Source organism: Dama dama, chromosome 6 (genome assembly GCF_033118175.1).
Source record: "Dama dama isolate Ldn47 chromosome 6, ASM3311817v1, whole genome shotgun sequence".
Taxonomy (NCBI): Eukaryota; Metazoa; Chordata; class Mammalia; order Artiodactyla; family Cervidae; genus Dama; species Dama dama.
The window spans coordinates 30,734,446-30,759,196 of NC_083686.1; the positions used below are offsets into that span (position 1 = coordinate 30,734,446).

The 24,751-nt window shown below is 40.0% G+C and overlaps 1 protein-coding gene across 2 annotated transcripts in view; it reads left to right on the forward strand.

Moving 5' to 3' along the window:
• Window positions 1–207: 207 nt before the first annotated feature.
• SULT1E1 (sulfotransferase family 1E member 1) overlaps window positions 208–24,751 on the forward strand; it is a 46,693-nt gene continuing 22,149 nt past the window's right edge. Inside the window, exon 1 of one of the 2 annotated variants that reach the window (XM_061145836.1) lies at window positions 208–365. The gene's annotated coding sequence lies outside the window, so the exon portion shown is untranslated. The remainder of the gene's footprint in view (window positions 366–24,751) is intronic. The other variant, XM_061145837.1, reaches the window with a different exon arrangement.

The following is a 24,751-nucleotide window of genomic DNA, read 5'->3' on the forward strand; positions in this document are numbered from 1 at the left end:
TGCATGGATTGTTACCAGGGAGATGAGAGGCACTTCAGATAAGATAGAGAATGGCTCTTGGAATTTTCTCCGGCCCCTGAGGGTTGGGTTAAAGCCTAGGGTGTGGAAGTTCTCTTAACTCACAAGATGAAACATAAAAATGTTAAAGTAAAACCAGAACTGCAATTTTGCACTCAGACTGATGATGGTATCAGTTTGTGGCCTGGATTTAAAAGCATGAGCCCCTGACACTGCAATCTGGTCTCACCTGTGGACGGGAAGCACTGTTTGGGACTCTTTCCTGATTGGAACTCCAGATTGCTATTGACAAGGGACTTCCCAGCACCGTCTTTGACTCTTGATATTGATCAGCCCAATTTGGTGATGTCTGTGCTTCTATTTTTCTCTATTTCTATTTTTCCTTTCTTCTAATGATTGTTTATTGAAATTAAGTTAAATAATCCTCTATGAAATATTGAACTTTTTTATAGTGTTTAGCAAGCAGTTTTGTTGGTTAACGAATCCTTTGAACCTAAAACAAAAGCAAAACTTTTGGCAAAACAATCTTATATTACCACAGTGCATTAGTTACAGCGAACGAACCAGTATTAATACATTAAGTCACTAAGTCGTATTCGACTCTTTGTGGCCTCATAAACTACAGCAACACCAGGCTTCCCTGTCCTTCATTGTCTCCCAGAGTTTGCTCAAACTCATGGCCATTCAGTTGCTGATATATGCACTTTAGTTAACCTTAATATATTGATTTTTACTCCCTTGATGGTAGTGGTTTAGTTGCTAAGTCATGTCCGACTCTTTTGCAACCCAATGGACTCTAGCCCACCAGGGTCCTCTGTCCATCGATTTTTCCAGGCAAGAATACTGGAGTGAGTTGCCATTTCATTTTCCAGGGGATCTTTCCGACCCAGGGATCAAATTAATGTCTCCTGCATTGCGGGTGGATTCCTTACCACTGAGCCACAGGGGAAGCCCTTTCCCTTAGTTTTTTACTTAATATCTTTTTCTGTTCCAGTTAGTTCTTATATCTCCTAGGCTCCTCTCAACTGTGACAGTTTTTCTTATTTCTGATGATCTTGATAATTTTGAGGAACCATTGTCAGATATTCTGTAGAATGTCTCTGAATTGGGACCTGCCTGATAGCTTTTCTCAGTATACACTGGAGTCAAGAGTGTAGGGGAGGCAGAATACAGAGGTGAGGTACCAGTTTCACTTCAACATATTAAAACGATGCTGATGTTAATTCTGATAAATACGACATGTGCTGTGGTTCTCACCCCCTACTGAGTTTCTGAAAGGAAGACTGGAGTGGACTAACAAACTTCCAAGTGATGCTGATGATACTGATCTGGGAACCAGGTTTGACAACCATTGTTGTAAAAGAAGAAAATGTAACCTGTGGATAGTGACTGGCCTATGGAAGATGGTGAATTTTACTCTATGTACAGGATGCCTTAATAATTCTGACTTAAACAAAACAAAGAGGATTTTAACATATTACAAAGAAAAAGAGTTAGCATGGATTCTGGGACACTCATTCTGGTTCTCTCACCTCTTAGGTGAAGAATGTTGGGTGCGCTCCTTACCACTTCTGTGTCTCTGTGTCCTTATATGCAAAATGTAGGTGATAATGCTGTTGATTTCATAGAGTTTTCTGAAAATTACAATTTGACAAATGGTAACATTTGATTCATGCTAAACATGAATACAACACAGTGGTATTCTTTTATTAAAAAGGAAAACTACTAGGTGAGTATGATTTCTTAGTAGGCATCCAAAAGAGAATAAAGTGGATTTCGTTTTTTTCAAGGACAACTGGGGTTAGTGAAATGACATGCCAGATAATTAACAGTGATTCTATGGTTAACAGAATGTGATGTGGAAAAATATAAATGAGCTTCTATTTATAACTGAGTTGTACTTATGGAATTATACATGATTATGCCTGAAATTGCAAATGGTTTTACTTAAGCTTGTTCTGTGTTGTTGTTTAGTCACTAAATCATGTCTGACTCTTTGTGACCCCATGGATTGTAGCCTGCCAGGCTCATGTGTGTGTCCATGGGATTTCCCAGGCAAATATACTAGAGTGGACTGCCATTTCCTTTTTCAGGGAATCTTCCTGACCCAGGGATCGAACTCATATCTGCTGCATTGCAAGTGGATTCTTTACTCCTGGGCCACCAGGGAAGCCCTATAGAGTGGTGTAATGTTGTAAAATTAAACTTTATATATGATATAGACATTCATTAATACCTCCAATTGTGACATTTCTGAAATATATATTATTATAATGCTTTGACTGGATAGATATTAGATCTCAATTAGTTCTATTTAATTTATCTTTTGATACAATCTTTTGAATGAGTTATATCAGTGAATCTCAAACAATGTACTTTGGAGTTGTATACAGGGCTAATTAAAACACAGAATATGGACCTCCTTTCAGAGATTATGATTCAGGAGATTTGAGATGAGGTCTGAGAATATGCATTTTTGAAATTTGTAGAATATATAGATGCTAACAGTTCAGGGATATCACATTTTGAGAATGACAAAAAGGTTGAAACTATGTGGGAATATCCTATTAGAGTCTTCCCAGGCCAGATTCTATTAGCATCTTCTTCAGGCCAGAATACTAGAATGTTCATACTGTTGTCTTTGGATATAATTATTTCTCCCTTCTTCATGTCCTGTCAAAGTTCTACTCAACTTTCAAGGCCATTTCAAGTTCATTTTTTTTCAAAATTACTTTTACATGTCTTATACCTGTAACGCCCAGACATCTGTTCTTTATTTCTCTTCTTGTTTTGTATTCTTTCGTATAGCAAGCTCTTTATATAATTCATGGATCTTTTCATTCATTTTTCAATTATAGAATAAATTATACTCCTGGGGAAGTGAAGTTGAATGTATTATGGATACTTTGTTGAATATGGAATTATTTATAAACTTCCCCCCCCCCCCCAAAACTCCAACACAGACACCACAGGCAGTCAGGCTAGAAACCATTATCACAGTTATTTTGCTTTTCTTTTAGTGTCTTAGGGTACCTGACATGACCATGAAAAAGGTTGCAGGGAAAATGATCATGGCATATTTTTCCTGCTCTGTGAGGATATCAAAGAGATGATGATAATCCTTAAAATGAGATTAAAATGATAGGAAAATGGGAGGAAGATTTTCCAAAAGTAATGATAGGAACTGAATTTAATTTATACTACTTTGTGGTAGTGGGATCTGAAGCTGGAGTTAATAGGGAATTATCAAGCAAGTGGCTGCTCTTCAACTTATAAAGTCAATGTTCAGTCGCTAAATCATATCCGACTCTTTGCGACCCCATGATCTGCAGCATGGCAGGCTTCCTTGTCCTTCAGTATCTCCTGAAGTTTGCTCAGATTCATGTCCATTTAGTTGGTGATGCCATCCAACCATCTCATCCTTTCTCACCTCTTTCTCCTCTTTCCCTCAATCTTTCCCAGCATCAGGGTCTTTTCCAATGAGTTGTCTCTTTGCATTAAGTGGCCAAAGTCAGTAGTTAAAAGTAATCAAATGCACAGCAAGAAGAAAAATATTTTAAGAATGAAACATAGATTATGCATTAAGGTTTAATGAGATACTTAAGGGACTCAAAATTCTACAGACCAAATCTTCCAATGGAAACTGGAACCAACTGCTTATGCTTCTTCATCATGTATTCAAAAGATTCTGTAACCAATAAGCCTCTTCCCAAGAAACTGACTCCAAGATTGTCTTCTTTTAAGAGTCCTTAGGCAGAACAAAGATTTCCATAATTTTTGTGGCTGGATGGAGTCCGGTACAGGCAGAATTTATACTGGAAATGTTTCTTTGGTAGATGATGAGGAGTGAGGCAGTAAATGTGAAACATAGCTATTGATCCACTGTCTTACCTATTGAGTAATTCAGTAATTATTCTTGTAAAAGTGATTTACTGAAAGGCACAATGTAGTTTTTAGTTTATTGACTCCCTGAAAAATCAGGCTTTTGTCTCTTTTTCTGTAGGATCCAAAGTTACAAGAACTTTCATTCATTGCTAGTGAGAATGCAAAATAATATGGGCATTTTGGTAAACAGTCTGGCAACTTCTTTCAAAACTAAACGTAGAAGTATTGTATGATCCAGCAGTCATGCTCCTAGAGATTTACCTAAATAAGTTAAAGATGTATAGTCTGCCATCTCAACTGATGAATTCATACACATTTTCCCCTCTGCCTCACCTCTAGTCACTTGCAACAGCAATGTTTTACTGTACAAAATCAAAATGAGACCTCTAGGTAATACTGAAAGAATGTTCCTTTTTAGAGAGAGGGCTACAAGAGCCTTCTATCACCACAGATATTTGACTCCACTTGGTTCCCATTGTTCTGACTGCTCTAGTTTTCAATGTAGGTTAGGTTGCAGTGTTGGGTCAGAGACCATGCTCTGGGTTCCCATTCCAGGAGCACATGTTTTGTCTGAATGGGCAATCATCAAGAGGACTGTCCTCTGTCCTTTGTCTGACAAGGACACAGACACAGTGGTTAAAATGTTGTAGTCACGTGTTCTGGGAAAAAAACTCACTCAAAAGGACAACAATGCAGACAGTGGAGTGCAGTTTATTACATTGGCAGGCCCAAGGCAGAGTCTCCTCTTAGCCAAGGACCCCGACCAGTTTTTGTGAAAACCTTATATACCCTAAGTGTACGTACTCAAACCCACCTCCCCAAATTCTCTGAAACTAGTCTGAACAAAAGTAAAGAAAGATACAATCAAAGTTAACCTGTGATTCGTATGCCTTAAACCCATGATTAGTATGCCTTAAGCCTAGCTGGTTAACAGTGGACAATTATCAATAGACCTGTGGTCATACCCCATAAGCATAATAGAATTCATGATTCTATTCGGTTACACAGATAATTAAGGTATTCTTTTAGGCGATGGAGAGTCTAGATACGAGCCCTGGGGCTCTTCCATCCGGGGAAGGGGGGTCTGGTTTTCCAGTTGGTATGTCATTTCCATAGATACTGGGCATATAGCCCAAAGTTCTCAGTCTGACCCAAGATGGAGTCCTGCTCTCAAGGTGGAGCCTGTTCTGTCTGTTTCCTCCTTCAAAGAAATACAGTCTTCTAAATGTCCAGGAAGGAAAGAAGCACCAGATATAAGGAAGTACCTGTGTAGACTACATAATTTCTCATTTGGAATGCTCAGAAGGCTCCCTCTATTTAATAATCCTACCCAGGGCTTTTATTATCCTTACCTACAAATGTGCAAAATAAATTGCTAAAATAAATTTGCATTAAGTCGAAGTTAATGACAAACCACTCAGTTCTCTATTTGCTAATTAAATGTGTTTCATAAAAATAGCAAAAAAAAAAAGAACAATGTTAGATGCTTGGGTAGGCGTTTTGGGAAAAATATGTGAATAATTATAATTATTTTACTCAAAAAATAATATGTGAAGCATATAAGTATCTCAATGAGCACTATTGATTCAAAAGTACTTACTGATTAACTATTTTATGTGCTAGGCAATTACCAGGGACAATGCTATGACTAATAAATCTTTTTCTTTCATGAAGCTTATATTTTATTCTGATGGAGGGATAGAGAAAACAAACAAAAACATATGTATAATATGTCATGTGGAGATAATTCCTTTGAATTATCATAATGAAGAGTAGAGGACTAAAATTTGGGGAACATTGATATTTGGTATAAATCAATCTAGAAATGCCTATGAAAGTGATGCTTAAGCAAAAATACTGAATGAAAGTTATACTTCATGAAGAACAGAATAAACCATTTATAGGGTACAGAGTGTTATCTCTATATTGGAATGCTCCCCTAAAATTCAACATTTGCTACTTATCTCCATGTAGATGTCTATACAACTTTTCAAAATTAAACTCTTATCCTCCCTTTGCTGTAACTTGTATCCGAAGTGAGTAAATTCCAAGGAAAACATTCATTGACTTGCTCAGCTCCCAAACTGTGGAATCATCCTTTACTCCCCTCTCTCACTTACCATTCCCAAATCCTGTCAGCTCTATGGCTACTTCTCACAAATCCATCACTTTCATTTTTGTCCAAGTCAACATGGTCCATTGCCTGAATAGTTGAAAAACTTCTTGCCAACTAAAAAATACACTCTTGCCAACCACCATACAGCTCTATAAGAATTAGGTCATTAGCCACTGTGATTGCTGACCTTTAACACACCCTGAAAGGAGTAATGGATGGAAATTAGGAAAGGAACACACTGTGCTTTGGGAAAACTGACAAAATAGAATTTCAGATAGTTAGATGTTTTCATGAGAAACTTTTGAACTCAAATTCTTGCATCTTCTCATAACTAGAGGGGCCCTAAAATCATTAAGAGAGACATCTGTTCCTTGTGACTTAGCCGCAACCTTCTACAGATTTGTGTGCTTGGTTGCATGACCCTTTTTCACCAAAATCATATATATAGAGAGAGATACAGACTTCCCCATACCTTTTTAGAGCAATTCTTCAGAACTAGCTGAGAGGGTATCTCCCAGGCTATAGTCTTCAGTAATCCCTCCCAAAATCTGAATTTATAGCTCTTACATTGTTGTGTATGCATGTTTTTTAGTTAATATCCTGACTATTTTTTCAGATTTTACTCTTGCCCACACCTCCAATCTCACATTTATTTTCAGCGAGTCACTAAGGTAAATCTTTTAAAATAGGGATCAGATCTCTCAGTCCTCTGCTCAGATCTCCATGTTGGATTTTTCCAAAACAACCAAAGATGTTAGAGTGGACACCAAACACCTCTGCAATCTGGCTCCCCACCCCTTTTTTCCAGTCTTCTTCCTCCTTGTCCCTTTTTCTCCTCTATCCATACTAACCACCTTTCAGTTCAGTTCAGTTCAGTCTCTCAGTCGTGTCCGACTCCTTGCGACCCCATGAATCGCAGCACACCAGGCCTCCCTGTCCATCACCAACTCCTGGAGTGCACGCAAACCCATGTCCATTGAGTCGGTGATGCCATCCAACCATCTCATCTTCTGTCTTCCCCTTCTCCTCCTGATTCAATCTTTTCCAGCATCAGAGTCTTTTCTAATGAGTCAGCTCTTCACCTCAGGTGGCGAAAGTGTTGGAGTTTCAGCTTCAACATCAGTCCTTCCAATGAATATTCAGGATTGATTCCCTTTAGGATTGACTGGTTGGATCTCCTTGCAGTCCAAGGGACTCTCAAGAGTCTTCTCCAACACCACAGTTCAAAAGCATCAATTCTTCAGTGCTCAGCTTTTTTTATAGTCCAACTCTCACATCCAAACATGACTACTGGAAAAACATAGCCTTGACTAGATGAACCTTTGTTGGCAAAGAAACGTCTCTGCTTCTTCATATGCTGTCTAGGTTGGTCATAACTTTTCTTCCAAGAAGCAATCGTCTTTTAATTTCATGGCTACTGTAACCATCTGCAGTGATTCTGGAGCCCTCCAAAAATAAACTCTCTCACTGTTTCTATTTTTTTCCCCATCTATTTGCCATGAAGTGATGGGACTGGATGCCATGATCTTAGTTTTCGGAATGTTGAGTTTTAAGCCAACTTTTTCACTCTCCTCTTTCACTTTCATTAAGAGGCTCTTTAGTTCTTCTTTGCTTTCTGCTATAAGGGTGGTGTCATCTGCATATCTGAGGTTATTGATATTTCTCCTGGCAATCTTGATTCCAGCTTGTGCTTCATCCAGCCCAGCATTTCTCATGATATACTCTGCATATAAGTTAAATAAGCAGAGTGACAATATACAGCCTTGACATACTCCTTTCCTGATGTGGAACCAGTCTGTTGTTCCGTGTCCAGTTCTAACTGTTGTTTCTGACCTGCATGCAGATTTCTTAAGAGGCAAGTCAGGTGGTCTGGTATTCCCATCTCTTTCAGAATTTTTCACAGTTTGTTGTGATCCACACAATCAAAGGCTTTGGCATAATCAATAAAGCAGATGTAGATATTTTTCTGGAACTCTCTTGCTTTTACAAGGATCCAACAGATGTTGGAAATTTGATCTCTGGTGCCTCTGCCTTTTCTAAAACCAGCTTGAACATCTGGAAGCTCACGGTTCATGTACTGCTGAGGCCTGGCTTTGAGAATTTTGAGCATTACTTTACTAGCGTGTGAGATGAGTGCAATTGTGCAGTAGTTTGAACATTCTTTGGTATTGCCTTTCTCTGGGATTGGATTGAAAACGATCTTTTCCAGTCCTGTGGCCACTGCTGAGTTTTCCAGATTTGCTGGCATATTGAGTGCAGCACTTTCACAGCATCATCTTTTAGGATTTGAGATAGCTCAACTGGAATTCCATCTCCCACCCACCTCCCAGCTTTTTTCATAGTGATGCTTCCTAAGACCCACTTGACTTCCCATTCTAGGATGTCTGGCTCTAGGTTGGTGATCACACCATCGTGGTTGCCTGGGTCATGAACATCTTTTTTGTATAGATCTTCTGGGTATTCTTGCCACCTCTTCTTAATAATTTCTGTTTCTGTTAGGTCCATACCATTTCTGCCCTTTATTGAGGCCATCTTTGCATGAAATGTTCCCTTGGTATCTCTAATTTTCTTGAAGAGATCTCTAGACTTTCCCATTCTATTGTTTTCTATTTCTTTGCATTGATCACTGAGGAAGGCTTTCTTATCTCTCCTTACTATTCTTTGGAACTCTGCATTTAAGTGGGTTTATCTTTCCTTTTCTCCTTTGCCTTTTGCTTCTCTTCTATTCACAGCTATTTGTAAGGCCTCCTCAGACAACCATTTTGCCTTTTGACATTTCTTGGGGATGGTCTTGATCCCTGCCTCCTGTACAATGTCATGAACCTCTGTCCATAGTTCTCCTGGCTCTGTGTCTATCAGACCTAATCCCTTGAATCTATTTGTCACTTCCACTGTATAATCATAAGGGATTTGATTTAGGTCATGTCTGAATGGTTTAGAGGTTTTTCCTACTTTCTTCAGTTTAAGCCTGAATTTGGTAATAAGGAGCAGTGGCTGTGCAGTGGGGGAGTGCCTCTGAGGAGATACCTCACATCCAAACACAAAGGAGACGCCCCAGCAAGATGGTCAGTCAGTCAGTCAGTTCAGTTGCTCAGTCGTGTCCGACTCTTTACGACCCCATGGACTGAAGCATGCCAGGCCTCCCTGTGCATCATCAACTTCCGGAGCAAGATGGTAAGAGGGGCGAAATCACGTTTAGAATCAGATCCCATACCTGCTGGAAACGTTCAGAGGGCTCAAACACACCTGTGCGCACCAGGATCCAGAGATCCCACAAGACTGAGACAGAACTGTGTCTGAGTGTCTCCTGAGGAGGTACGCATCAGCAGTGGACTGCCACAGGGGCAAGGGGCTCGGGCTGTGGGTGCAGTAGACCTGTGTATGGCATAAGCCCTTTTGGAGGAAGTTGTCATTAACCAGGACCCAGGAGAAAGGAGCAGTGACCCCACAAGAGACTGACCCAGACTTGCCGGGGAGCGTCCGGAGTCTCCGGTGGAGACGTGGGTCAATGGTGGCCTGCTGCAGGGCTGGGGGCACTGAGTGTAGCAGTACCTGCATGGGATCTTTTGAAGGAGGTCGCCATTATCTTCATTACCTCTACCATAGTTTGGCCCCCAGGTAGATAACAGGGACAGTGTCAGACTTTATTCTTTTGGCCTCCAAAATCACAGCAGATGGTGATTGCAGCCATGAAATTAAAAGACGCTTACTCCTTGGAAGGAAAGTTATGACCAACCTAGATAGCATATTAAAAAGCAGAGACATTACTTTCCCAACAAAGGTCCATCTGGTCAAGGCTATGGTTTTTCCAGTGGTCATGTATGGATGTGAGAGTTGGACAGTGAAGAAAGCTGAGGACCGAACAATTGATGCTTTTGAGCTATGATGTTGGAGAAGACTCTTGAGAGTCCCTTGGACTGCAAGGAGATCCAACCAGTCCATCCTAGAGGAGATCAGTCCTGGGTGTTCATTGGAAGGACTGATGCTGAAGCTGAAACTCCAATACTTTGGCCACCTGAGGTGAAGAGTTGACTCATTGGGAAAGACCCTGATGCTGGGAAGGATTGAGGGCAGGAGGAGAAGAGGACGACAGAGGATGGGATGGCTGGATGGCATCACCACCTCGATGGACATGAATTTGAGTAAACTCCGGGAGTTGGTGATGGAAAGGGAGGCCTGGCGTGCTGTGATTCACGGGGTCACAAAGTGTTGAACACGCCTGAGTGACCGAACTGAACTGACTGAAATAACAGGGAAGGAACACAGCCCCAACCCTCAACAGAAAATTGGATTAAAGATTTGCTGAACATGGCTCCGCCCATCAGAACAAGACCCAATTTCCCCCTCAGTCAGTTCTTCCCATCAGGAAGCCTCCATAAGCCTCTTACCCTTCTCTGTCAGAGAGCAGACAGACTGAAAACCATATTCACAGGAAACTAACCAATCTGATCACATGGACAACAGCCTTGTCTAACTCAATGAAACTATAAGCCATGCTGTGTAGGGTCACCCAAGATGGGTGGGTCATGGTGGAGAGTTCTGACAAAATGTGGTCCACTGGAGAAGGGAATAGCAAACCACTTCAGTATTCTTGCCTTGAGAACCCCATGAACAGTTTGAAAAGGCAAAAAGGTAGGACATTGAAAGATAAACTCCCCACGTCAGTAGGTGCCCAAATATGCTACTGGAGATCAGTGGAGAAATAACTCCAGGAAGAATGAAGAGATGGAGCCAAAGCAAAAACAAAAAACAAAAAACACTCAGTTGTGGATGTTACTGGTGATGGAAGTAAAGTTCAATGCTTTAAAGAGCAATATTGCATAAGAACCTGGAATGCTAGATCCATGAATCAAGGCATATTGGAAGTGGTCAAACAGGAGTTGGAAAGAGTGAACATTGACATTTTAGGAATCAGTGAACTAAAATGAACTGGACTGGGTGAATTTAACTCAGATAACCATTATATCTACTACTGTGGGCAAGAATCCCTTGGAAGAAATGGAGTAGCCATCACAGTCAACAAGAGTCTGAAATGCAGTAGTTGGATGCAATCTCGAAAACAACAGAATGATCTCTGCTCATTTCCAAGGCAAACCATTCTATATCATGGTAATCCACGCCTATGCCCCGACCAGTAATGCTAAAGAAGCTGAAGTTGAACGGTTCTGTGAAGACCTACAGGACCTTCTAGAACTAACACCAAAATAGATGTCCTTTTTATTATAGGGGACTGAAATGCAAAAGTAGGGAGTCAAGAATTACCTGGAGTAATGGGCAAATTTGGCGTTGGAGTACAGAATGAAGTAGGGCAAAGGCTAGTAGAATTTTGCCAAGAGAATGCACTGGTCATAGCAAACACCCTCTTCCAACAACACAAGAGAAGACTCTACACATGGACATCACCAGATGGTCAATAATGAAATCAGATTGATTATATTCTTTGAAGCCAAAGATGGAGAAGCTCTAGACAGTTAGTAAAAACAAGCTCGGGAGCTGACTGTGGCTCAGATCATGAACTCCTTTTTCAGAGGTTCTTCCAAATCAATTTGCAAAAACATTTTGCTTATATGTATAAATTTATTTAAATATATGTATTTTTGCTTGTTCACTTTAAATTAAAGAGACAACACACTATGAATTGCTTTTCTCCCAGTTTTTCTCATTCATGAATGTCTTAGAGATAATTTTTTATCAGTATATACAGATCATATTTTTAAGTACTAAGTGTTTAGATGTCTTACACCTATTCTAGTTAGAATGTTATTTCTTCTCTTTCATTTCATTCTTCATAGAAATCTGAGTTGTCCTTTTAAACCTGGTTCAAATACTATCTCTTGCATGAAACCTTTCTTCATCTTTCAGGCTATGTTCAAATGGGCTGAAAGACTGGGTGGAAAACAGGAAGAAACCCTGAATTAAGGGACCTGATCCATGTGTAAGGTTAATTCCCTTGGAGGGGTGTTCATAAATTGAAACATAAGGTCCAATGGAATGGGATGAACTGGAGTGTAATTGTGAGCAGTGAGCAGTATTCATGTCTATGGGGGAAAGGGGTTTTAGTGATAATATTTATAAATCAGTGGGTATTAGGGGGAAGCTTTTGTGCTTGGATGTTAGATCTTTTCCTTTTTTGAAGTAGGATTTTCTCTACTAACTAGAGTGAACAAGGAAAGCATCTGATCCTAAAGAAGATAGAATTGAGGCACATGTCATATCTCTTTCAATTTGTCTAAAGTTCAGCATAGAATGCAGTTCCAACTATGGGACTATGAAGGGCTTCTCTTGTGATTCAGCTGGTAAAGAATCTGCCTGTAATGCAGGAGACCTGGGTTTGATTTCTGGCTTGGGAAGATTCCCTGGAGAAGGGAAAGGCTGCCCACTCCAGTATTCTGTCCTGGAGAATCCCAAGGACTGTATAGTCCATGGCGTCACAAACAGTTGAACATGACTGAGTGACTTTCACTTTCACTTTCATGGAACTATGGAAGAAGTGGTCTCATGTAGATGAGCACACTTTTGAAGGTAATGGAGAAGGTTGCACAATATTGTAAATAAAGAAAGAACTTTTTTGAGGAATGATCTTAAAATAAGAAAAAAATAATTTTAAACCTTCTTTCCTACCAGGCTCTGTCAGGTTTGGTTCAAGAACTTGAGGGAATGACACTGTAGAAAAAAAAAAATATTTTTTATGAAATTAACCAGGGATGGGGAGAGTAAAAGCACATACTCTTCCTCTTGGTACTTCCTTTGTCATTATAATCATAAATAATATTTCTGGGTAGTTATTATAGCATGATTTCCTTGAAGGTAAATTTTACCTGTGATTGAATTATGTGTGTTCAGTGACTGACATTATCTCTGGCACTTAGTTGATGCTAAGAAATTGTTTCTTGAATTGATTTTTAAATAATTAACTGCTTGAATTGCTTTTTAAAAGAATATGAAACAAAAATTCAGCTACTCTTACAGAACTTCAGAAAACAGTAGAAAATTAGTAGAATTTATTACCTTCAAAATTTCTGATTATCTTTGATTTTCATTGTGCTCCAAGCTGTATGTGTGCGTGTGTACCCAGTCATGTCTGACTCTTTGAGAACCCACAGACTGTAGCCCACCAGGCTCCTCTGTCCATGGGATTTCCCAATCAAGAATACTGGAGTGGGTTGCCATTTCCTCCTCCAGGAGAACTTCCTGACCCAGGGATCAAACCCACATCCCTTACATCTCCTACCTTGTTGCACCATGTGCTCCAAGCTAGTAATTCAGAAATGAAATATCTGCAGACACTGATGTGTGCCAGTAAAGAGCAGCCTGGACCTGTACTGCTGGGAGATCGAGAATTCTTTCCTTGACCAAACCTTAGTCAGGCTGTTTTGAGCCCTCTACTTGAATAGGCCTGATCTTGGGCTTATCTTAATACTTATAAAACAGCTCGGGCAAGAATTCTGCTAAATCAGTTTAGCTAGAATGCCCCATGATTAATATCTGATAACCCTCAATTTCCTCTATTATCCCCCAGGCAATATCTGATAACCCTGGCCCACATTCAACAAGAATCTTGTTAGGTCAGTTTCAGTTCAGTTCAGTTCAGTCGCTCAGTTGTGTCTGACTTTTTGCGACCCCATGGACTGCAGCATGCCAGGCTTCCCTGTCCATCATCAACTCCCGGAGCCTACTCAAACTCATGTCCATCATGTCGGTGATGGCATCGAACTGTCTCATCCCCTGTTGTCCCCTACTCCTCCTGCCTTCAATCTTGCCCAGCATCAGAGTCTTTTCCAATGTCAGCTCTTCACATCAGGTGGCCAAAGTATTGGAGTTTCAGCTTCAGCATCTGTCCTTCCAATGAATATTCAAGAGAGATATCTTTTAGGATTGACTGGTTGGATCTCCTCGCAGTCCAAGGGACTCTCAAGAGTCTTCTCCAACACCACAGTTCAAAAGCATCAATTCTTCAGTGCTCAGTTTTCTTTATAGACCAACTCTCACATCCATACATGACTACTGGAAAAACCATAGCTTTGACTAAATGAACCTTTGTTGCTAAAGTAGCATCTCTGCTTTTTAACATGCTGTTGGTCATAGCTTTTCTTTCAAGGAGCCATTGGCTTTTAATTTCATGGCTACAGTCACCGTCTGCAGTGATTTTGGAGCTCCCCCCCCCCCCCCAAATAAATTCTCTCACTGTTTCTAATGCTTCCCCATCTATTTGCCATGAAGTGATGGGACCGGTTGCCATGATCTTAGTTTTTGGAATGTTTTCACTCTCCTCTTTCACTTTCATCAAGACGATTACTGCCATGGGGGGGGGGGGGGGGAGGGGTGTCATCTGCATATCTGAGTTTATTGATATTTCTCCTGGCAATCTTGATTCCAGCTTGTGCTTCATCCAGCCCAGCATTTCTCATGGTATACCCTTCATATAAGTTAAATAAGCAGAGTGACAATATACAGCCTTGACATATTCTTTTCCTGATGTGGAACCAGTCTGTTATTCCATGTCCAGTTCTAACTGGGTTGCTTCCTGATCTGCATACAGATTTCTTAAGAGGCAGGTCAGGTGGTCTGGTATTCCCATCTCTTTCAGAATTTTTCACAGTTTGTTGTGATCCACACAATCAAAGTCTTTGGCATAGTCAATAAAGCAGAAGTAGATATTTTTCTGGAACTCTCTTGCTTTTTTCAAGGATTCAGCAGATGTTGGCAATTTGATCTCTTGTTCCTCTACCTTTTCTAAATCCAGCTTGGACATCTGGAAATTCTTGGTTCACTTATTGCTTAAGCCTGACTTGGAAAATTTTGAGCATTACTTTAATGTGAGATGTGAGAATGTGAGATGAGTGCAATTGTGTGGTAGTTTGAACATTCTTTGGCATTGCCTTTCTTTGGGATTGGAATGAAAACCAATCATTTCCAGCCCTGTGGCCACTGTTGAGTTTTCCAGATTTGCTGGCATATTGAGTGCAGCACTTTCACAGCATCATCTTTTAGACTTGAAATAGCTCAACTGGAATTCCATCACTTCCCCCTAGCTTTGTTCATAGTGATGCTTCCTAAGGCCCACTTGACTTCCCATTCCAGGATGTCTGGCTCTAGATTGGTGATCATACCATTGTGGCTGTCTGGGTCTGGAAGATCTTTTTTGTATAGTTCTTCTGGGTATTCTTGCCACCTCTTCTTAATGTCTTTTGCTTCTGTTAGGTCCATACCATTTCTGTCCTTTATTGTGCTCATCTTTGCATGAAATGTCCCCTTGGTATCTCTAATTTTCTTGAAGTGATCTCTAGACTTTCCATTCTATTGTTTTCCTCTATTTCTTTGCATTGATCACTGAGGAAGGCTTTCTTATCTCTCCTTACTATTCTTTGGAACTCTGCATTCAAATGGGTATATCTTTCCTTTTCTCCTTTGCTTTTAGTATCTCTTCTTGTTAGGTCAGTTTAGCAAAGAATTAATACCTTGCTCTTTTACTAGTTTTACATTTATCTACACCATGACCTTTCCAATTTGCTTCTTGACTATAAATTCCCACTTTCCTTTTCTATATTCATAGCTGAGCCCAACAGCTGTCCCCTCCTGCACCAGGGAGTGAAAGTGAAAGTGAAGTCCCTCAGTCATGTCTGACTCTTTGCGACCCCATGGACTGCAGCCTGACAGGCTCCTCTGTCCATAGGGATTCTCTAGGCAAGAATACTGGAGTGGGTTGCCATGCCCCTCTCCAGGGCATCTTCCCAACCAAGGTATGGAACCCAACCAAGGGATGGAACCCTCATTGCAGGTGGATTCTTTACCAACTGAGCCACCAGGGAAGTCCCCAGTTCTCAATGGAATCTAGTAATATCCTTCCCCTCACTCCTTCAGGCTAAGAATGGCGATCACTTCTACTGAAGTCAGTCTCTGGGAGCCTCATCATGCCTTATCAATTCAGGTTCCTTAATCTTGGTTGCATCTTTGGAAATAATCTCATGAAAATCACTTTAGGCATATCCTCTTGAGGGAATGATATTCTTGCTTGGCTCCAATCCAGCTTTTTAGAAAACAAAATTAGGTGATAAAAAAAAAATTTACCACCTGAAAATGTATCTCTTCAGCTTGACAGTTAGTTTTGGCTGATTGTTTTTAAGAATCAAAAGGCTCAGGAAGTCTTTCTCATTACCTCCCTGTTAGCTGCCTAAAAGATTTTAGCTAAAGGGCCTGGTCCAGCAAGAGTCCTCTCACTGGAGAGATCTACAGGGAACATGGGCTACTGTGGTGGGAAACTTGTCAGGGCCTCAAGACCAAAGTCTGCTCTGTGTCCCAGTGTCTCCACAGCATAACAAACATTTCTTTATCAAGCATTTGTTTTCCCATCTCCATATGAATTGCCTTTCTCCCCTTTAAAGCCTCAAATCCCTACCCTCTTCTCTCAGATGGCATACCAGTCTTAATTTTCTAACTTGTCCTTGGGCCTCAGTCCTATGGAACCTCCAAACATATGTAATTAAATTTAGTTTTTCTTCTGCTAATGTCAGTTTAAGTCTTAGCCCAGTCAGAAGAACCTAGAAGTACAGAGGGAATTTTTTTCCTTCCCCAATATCTATATATTGAGTTTTGCAATTAGAGATTTTATCAAATGAGAGTTGAATTGTGTTGACGAGTTTATGCTGGATGAGAACAATCAAACTATTGAGAGAGCAGTTAAATTTAGTAATAATTGAGTATGTATTGATTTCCATTTAAGCTAAATACTAAAGCAATGTATAGGTTGTAACATGCTGTTTTCATCAATAAAATATCCTTCTTATATGGATGCATGGGTCATAATTTTTCATTTAATCTTTATTGTTTAGTCACAAAGTCGAGTCCACTTTTTATGTGACCCCATGGACTGTAGCCTGCCAGGCTACTCTGTCCATGGGATTTCCCAAGTAAGAATACTGGAGTGGGTTGCCATTTCATTCTCCATCATTGAATCTTATTTTGTTCTAATTTTTAATTTTCCCTCCGAAAAGTAAGAGGAGACTAAATAATTAAAGAAATTTATGTTCCAGAAACATATAGCTTCTAAAACTAGACATACGGTTTTTCCATAAGGGTAATCTTAATTCTAAGAACAGGGGTGTAGCCTTCAGAAAGACATTTAAGACCAAAGAGAAAAGCTGCCAAGGATTTATCTTTTCTCACATCTGCTCTTTTCTTCACTCACTGTATGGCCTCATCTACTCTTCAATTAGCAGTGCAAATAAAATTTTACTGCCTTGGTGCCATTACTGAATTGTTTGAGAGATTAATTCCAAATAATGCAGAGCCTCTAGGTTTAGATACCCAGTCATAATCTGACTAGCCCATTAGGCATATCTAATTCCTTCTTGATCATCTGTAACCAAATGGATCACCTTTAACAAAATTGACTTTCAAGATTCTAAGCTTGTAGAGTTCAGAACATCCTTTCTAGCTACAAACATACCCTAATGAGGTTTATGATTTCCAGAAACTGTGATAATCTTTTCAAATATATAATTTCACGTGATGGTCCAGAAATTCTATAAGGAATTTACTGTACGAACATCATGTATAGATAAGCCACAGGAAACTTCAATCAGTTGCTCAAGGTCACAATGATTAAGTGACAGAACTGGTACTTAAATTCAGGTCTGCCCTGGGTTTAGAGTTGGAGCTGTCAGCCACTTCATCAAACTCCTTATGGAGTCTTGGCTCAATGAACTTATTCTATGAGAAAACAAAACAAGTTAGTGTAAGTGCTAGGTCTTTGATGGCCTGTTTTAATTTCTTCCTTGATAGCTCAGTTGGTAAAGAATCTGCCTGTAATGCAGGAGCCCCTGGTGTGATTCCTGGGTCAGAAAGATCCCCTGGAGAAGGGAAAGGTTACCCACTTCAGTACTCTGGCCTGTATAGTCAGTCCACGGGGTCACAAAGACCGAGCAACTTTCCCTTTCACCTCACTTTAATTGAAAAGTAACATTTTAAAGTAAACAGAGAAATTGATAGAGTTCACATCCTCAGACAACTCTCTATAAATATTGCTTTTCATAACCTGGCTTTTGATAAGTACCAGGCAGCACAGAATTCAAAGCTTCTATCTCTGGCAAGCTGCTGCTGCTGCTGCTGCTAAGCCACTTCAGCCGTGTCCGACTCTGTGTGACCCCATAGACAGCAGCCCACCAGGCTCCCCCATCCCTGGGATTCTCCAGGCAAGAACACTGGAGTGGGTTACCATTTCCTTCTCCAAACCTAATTTATTCTTTCCTTCTTAAGCAAGATGTGGAGGCAAACATGGGGCAGAGGAAGCGGTATTTTCTAACAAAGTAGCAGAGGGAACATGGGATCTTCCTGTGCCCTGATACCTCTATACTTGTTCAGCCAGTGCTCACTTCATAGATATTAAACTCATGTCTGATGTTTTGCAGTTTACAAAGCATGTTTCCAAAGATGTTCATATTTGCCCCATTTCTTATGGTAAGAGGAGATGTGTTATTCTCTTTTATATAAAGAAATCATAGTTAAAATAATTCCCCTGTGTTATACATTTTATCACAAGCAGACCAGGTAGCCTCACTATCAAATCTATTTGCATTCACTATGTTGTGTTATTTGATAGTCTAAGGAGGGTGCCCTGGACTTCAAGGGAAACAACTACATTTGGTTTCTCATCTCAGTGTATTTACAGTTATATGCTGAATGCTGAACTTTCTCTGTTGTTCTCCAAAGAAACACTCTTTTTCATATGACTTTGCTAAGAATCATGATGCCTGTTTATTGGTGACACACCCTCCAGATATCTACGTTTTGCCTTGTTAATGATTAACTGAATAAAATTCTTGTTGACTAAACTTATCTTTTGACTCTTTCCCTCCCCCAGGGTCCTGAACTTTGTCTTGATATCTGCCTGAATTGACAAACAATTCAACTTTAAAGTCATTTTTTCATTAAGATAACATTGGTTTATGACATTATATAAGTTTCATGTGTACAAGATTGTATTTCTATTTCTGTAGAGACTATACTGTACTCACTACCAAAAATGTAGTTTCCATCCATCTCCATACAGTGACTTTTTTTACCAATTTTCCATTCCCCTTTAGTAACCATTACTGTTTTCTATCTGTGTTCACTTTCATTTGATTTGTTCTTTATTTTGTCCTTCTGCTTGTTTGCTTTTTAGTTGCCACATATGAATGAAATCATGCAGTACTTGTCTTTCTCTGTCTGACTAAGGTTCATCTATTAATATATTGCTGCAAGTGACAATATTTCATCTTTTTTTTTAATGACTGAGTAGTAACAATCATTTTTTAATAGTCCATCCTGAAAACAGGCTGGCCTCAGGGTGAGACATTTTCTGACCTTCTTTTCCATCACACAGCTCTTCATCTCATTTCTCCACTCAGGGTTCTTTCCAGTCTGTTGACTTCTCTGTATGAAAGAAAACCACTTTTGCCTAGCTTTCCCATACCCAGCTTTCCTGGTGTGTGTGAGTGAGTGTATGTCTCTGTGTTTGTGTGTGTGTGCACATGTGTGTGCTCAGTCATTTCAGTTATGTCCAACTCTGCAATTCTATGACCTATAGCCCACCAGGCTCCTCTGTTCATAGGATTCTCCAGGCAAGAATACTAGAGTGGGTTCCCATTCCCTCCTTTAGGGGATCTTTCCAACCCAGGGATCAAACCCGTGTCACCTGCGTCTCCTGCAATACAGGTGGATTCTTTACCACTGAGCCACTGGGAAAGCCCATCGTGGCATAAAATTGACAAATAAAAATTGTATAAATTGTACAGCGTGATGATTTTATATAAGTGTATATTGTGAAGTGATTATCCTGATCAAACTAAATAACAAGTCAATCATCTTTAATAGTTAGCTTTGTCTCTGTGAGGAGGACACCAAAAATCTACTCTCAGCAAATTTTGAGTATACAATACAGTATTACTAACTATAGTTACCATGCTGTACATTAGATCCCAATAACTTATTTATCTTATAGCTGGGAGTTTGTACCTTTTAATCAACATCTCCCCAGGCTCCCACGCAGTCACTCCCTGGTAACCATACTTCAACCATGCTTCTACGAGTTTGAATTTTGGGAGTTCATGTGTAAGTAAGATCATACAATATATACCTTGCCTAACTCTTAAGATACTTGCCGATCTATCAGAATGTTCTACTCTATCACAGTGGTTCTTCTTCTACCTCGTCCCAGCTCCCTGCCATTTTGCAATAAGCCTTTTAAACAAAATTTCCTTCTACTAAGTCAATATTTATTTATTCTTTGATAACATAATATCACAGTCTAGAAGCGACATTCTCCGTATCACTGTCAGAGTAAATGTTCTTTTGAAACAGTAATCTAACCTTATTCAAGGTCAGATATTCCCATGATCTTGGCTCTAGGTTTTATCCAATTCCCTTCATAATACCAACCCTAATTTTAAAGTCTTATATAATTCTCCACTTCTAATTACTCATGCCTTATGTCCTAGTTGAGGGTTTCCCTGATAACTCAGTTGGTAAACAATCTGCCTGCAATGCAGGAGACCCTGGATTGATCCCTGGGTCGGGAAGATCTGCTGGAGAAGGGATTGACTATCCACTCCGGTATTCTTGGGCTTCCCTTGTGGCTCAGCTGGTAAAGAATCCACCAGCAATGGAGGAGACCTGGGTTCAATCCCTGGGTTGGGAAGATCCTCTGGAGAAGGGAAAGGTTACCCGCTTCTGTATTCTGGCCTGGAGAATTCCATGGACTCTATAGTCCATGGAGTCTCAAAGAGTCAGACACCACTGAGCGAGTTTCACTTTGTCCTAGTTAAAACAAGACACTTTTTTTGTATTATAAAACTGTATCTTTTTTCTTAAATCTGTGCAGAGGCCCATAACTCCTAGATTACTTTAGAGTCCTCTGTAATATTTTTCTAAAGTACAATGAGTGTGCTAAGTTGCTTCAGTCATGTCCGACTCTGTGCGACCCTACGGACCATAGCCTGCCAGGCTCCTCTATCTGTGGGATTCTTCAAGCAAGAATACTGGTTACCACGCCCTCCTCCAGGGGATCTTCCTGACCCAGGGAGGCAATCTGCATCTCTTATGTCTCCTACATTGGCAGGTGGGTTCTTTACCACTAGTGCCACCTGGGTGTACCTCCCTTATATTAACTGTATCATATATATCACAGCATGGGTCATTTGGAAAGATACAGTTTTATTTTCCAGAATTTCTTCATTGGTTAGCATTTAGAACAGACAACTGCAAAGCATCAGTGACCTAAAATGAGAAAAATTAATTTCTTGCTCATTCCACTTGAAGGCTACAACTCAGTTATGATGTAACTGGGCTCTGCTGACTCTCATTTGTCTCCTTGTTCAAACACTGAAGATGAAGGAGGAGGTATTATTTAGTGCATCATGTTCTCTTGGTGGAGGATAACAACATGAGTGACAGCCAAAACACACAAAGGCTTTCCAAAGTTTTGCTCAGATATGGCCTCTGTCATGTCTTCTCATATTCTATTGTAGAAAGCAAATTACATAGTTAATTGTAAGATTATTGCAGTAGAGAACTACACTTCACTTTCAGGTAGCAAGGGTAGTGTACTGATTCCTAGGGCTGCCATCACACCACAAACTAGGAGGCTTAAAGCAACAGAAATTTATTCTCTCATAGTTCTGGAGGCTTGAAGTCCAAAATCAAGACATCAGCAAAGTCATGCTTCCTTTGAGGTTGTGGATAGAATCATTCTTTATTTTTTTATTTTTTAGCTTTGATGGCTTCTGTCAGTTCTTGGTGTTCCTTGGATTATAGACACATAATTCCAGTCTCTGCATCCATCTTCATATAGAGTTTTTTTCCTTATATCTTTACATTGTCAACTTATAAGGACATCATTACGCTTCTCTGGTAGCCCAGATGGTAAAGAATCTGCCTGCAATGCAGAGACCTGGGTTTGATCCCTAGGTCTGAAAGATACCCTGGAGAAGAGAATGACAACCCACTACAGTATTCTTGCCTGGAGAATTCCATGGACAGAGGAACCTGGCAGGCTACAGTCCATGGGGTCACAAAGAGTCAGACATGACTTAGTGATGTCTAAGTGATTAACAAATACACAAGGACATCATTATATTGAATTAAGGGCCCTCCCTACTACAGTAAGATCTTAACAAGTTATATCCATAGTGGCTCTATTTCCAAAACAGGTCATGTTCTGAGGTACCAGGGTCAAGACTTTAACATATATTTTGAGGGGACACATAAAAAACAGATAGGGAACACATTCTTATAAACAAATTATAAATCTGCCACCATTTTCATCCTTTCTCCCTGTCTGTAACCTTTCAAGAATATAGACTATAAAAGTTACCTCAGAAATTGAGAGAGTAGAGGAATGAATCAAGATTCAAGGTGGAATTCTTTCTTAGGAGATGGCCCAAAAAGTAGAAAGTGAACTGATTCTAGAGATCAGAGAAGAAACCTACAGTTGCAGTGGATCATCATAGATGAAAACTATTTCCATGGCTTCAGATATCCAGGTATTGCTCCAGTTCACCAGTCCCCTGGTGTAGTTGACTATGAGATTTCCTATGAGCAATAGGAACATGCAAATTACACTCGAGTCTCTATGCCCAGGGCGTCCCCAGCATTTCAGTGATGAAGAATCAGACTGCATTGCAGGAGACACAGGAGATGCGGGAGAAACGAGTTGGATCCTGGATTGGGAAGATCACCTAGAGAAGGAAATGGCCATGCACTCCAGTATTCTTGCTTGGGAAATCCCATGGACAGAGGAGTCTGCTGGGCTACAGTCCAACGGTCGCAAAGAGTCAGACATGACTGAATGACTGAGCAAACACACACACTCTATGCACAGAGGCAGAAGGCCTTAGGGAGGTTAGAATGATTGTGATGATGTCCTGCCCCTTTCAGATTTGCTGTAACTAGGTGATCTCATCAAAGAACAGAACTATTGGGAGCTAGCAAGAATTCAGTATACTGATTAGAGAATTACTGGGCTTGATTAAGCAATTGGGCAATATCTAAAAGAGTCTCTTCTCACTTTCCAAACATCTTCCTGGTTTCCACAGCTGTGGCATCTCCTCATGCCCTGAGGCCATTCCTGGTAGGAAAGAGGAGGAATTGAGAAAAAGGTGGAAATGGTGCGGGGAAGTGAAGAGACTTAGCTGCTATAATCCTTTGCCACAGGGTTCTTTGAATGAGCTCTTGGATCAGTTGGCTAGGGTTCACATCCTAAGTCAGCCACTTAGTGGCTATAAATTTTTGCCACTTACCTAACCTGACCGAGGGCTTTCCCGCTGGCTCAGTGATAAAAGTTCAGGAGATGCATGTTTTATCCCTGGGCCAGGAAGGTCCCTTGGAGAAGGAAATGGCAACCCACTCCAGTATTCTTGCCTGGAAAATCCCATGGACAGAGGAGCCTGGTGGGCTGTAGTCCATGCAGTCACAGAGAGTTGGCTACGACTGAGTGACTAATAACAGCACCTTAACTAAGCTTCGATTCTTTTGTCTTAAAATAATTATAAAATACTAATTCAAAGGGTTGAAATAAGGATGAAAAATCTATGAAAAGTACTCAGTGTAGTTCTTGAGACATAATAAACCCTCATGAAACATTAGATAATTTTAGTAGTTTTACAAATCAGATCAGGGACTGTCCTATGACAAAACCTGCACTATATCCCAGGTTTCTCACTTTTTTTCCCCCACACCTCAATCTTTATCTGGATATATTAAATTTCTCTCTTATAGAAATCAGACTTTTTTTTGGTCTGTCTGAGAGTTAGTCCTGCTTCTGAGCTCTAGGTTTGTAGCAACATCTCTATCATCTGTTCAGTCTTTCTGATTTTGTGACTGCCAGATATCTGACTCATAAACTTCCATGTGCTCCAATTTCTGACTCCTAACACCCACCTTTCTATTACCTACTACCCCATGTTCCCTGAATTTCATTGTCCTAGCACTTTCTGCCTGTCTGTTCTGTGATTATGTATATTTTCTTTCTTACCATGAAATTTAATTCAAATCTGCATCATTTTAAATATGAAGACTGACTTCACTCTTCACCATGAAGCTTCTTGACACAGTTGGTCTCCAAATCATAGTTGTACTTACACCTGCATATTTTAGGACAGGGTTGTAAGATGCACTTGTATAGGATATATGTGAAGATCACATAACTGGACACAAACAGGGTGGCACATAGAAGGTATTCTGTATACTTCACTAAGTTCTTTTTTTTATTGCATTGTTGCAGCTGTAGACCCATGAGTAAAGAAAAAGCCCGATTACTAGATACAGACTAACATTGGACCAGTAACAAGACTCACTTATTATAAAAGTATAGTATTAATTCGTTTACAAAATAATTTTTCATTTGCCAAAAATTGGGAATAGAATGTTCAGGAAGTGGTAAACTGGAGAAACTTAAACTTGTGAATTGATATCATCTCTAATAATTAAACTATCAAGGAGGAAAGGAATCAAAACAACAAGAGGGACAAAAGATTTCACAATCTTTCTGGAAGCTGATGCTTCCTTAAACTCAAAGGTAACCAACTCCTAAAATAAAGAAAGCCGTGAAAAACCAGATCATAATGTGAAAGACTTTAAAAGTATTCACAAAATTATCAGTGCCATTTTTAAAGTATAACAATATTACACTATGTCATGACCCATGTGGCAAAATGCTATGGATTATAGTCTATTTTATACTATTTTATTACTCTC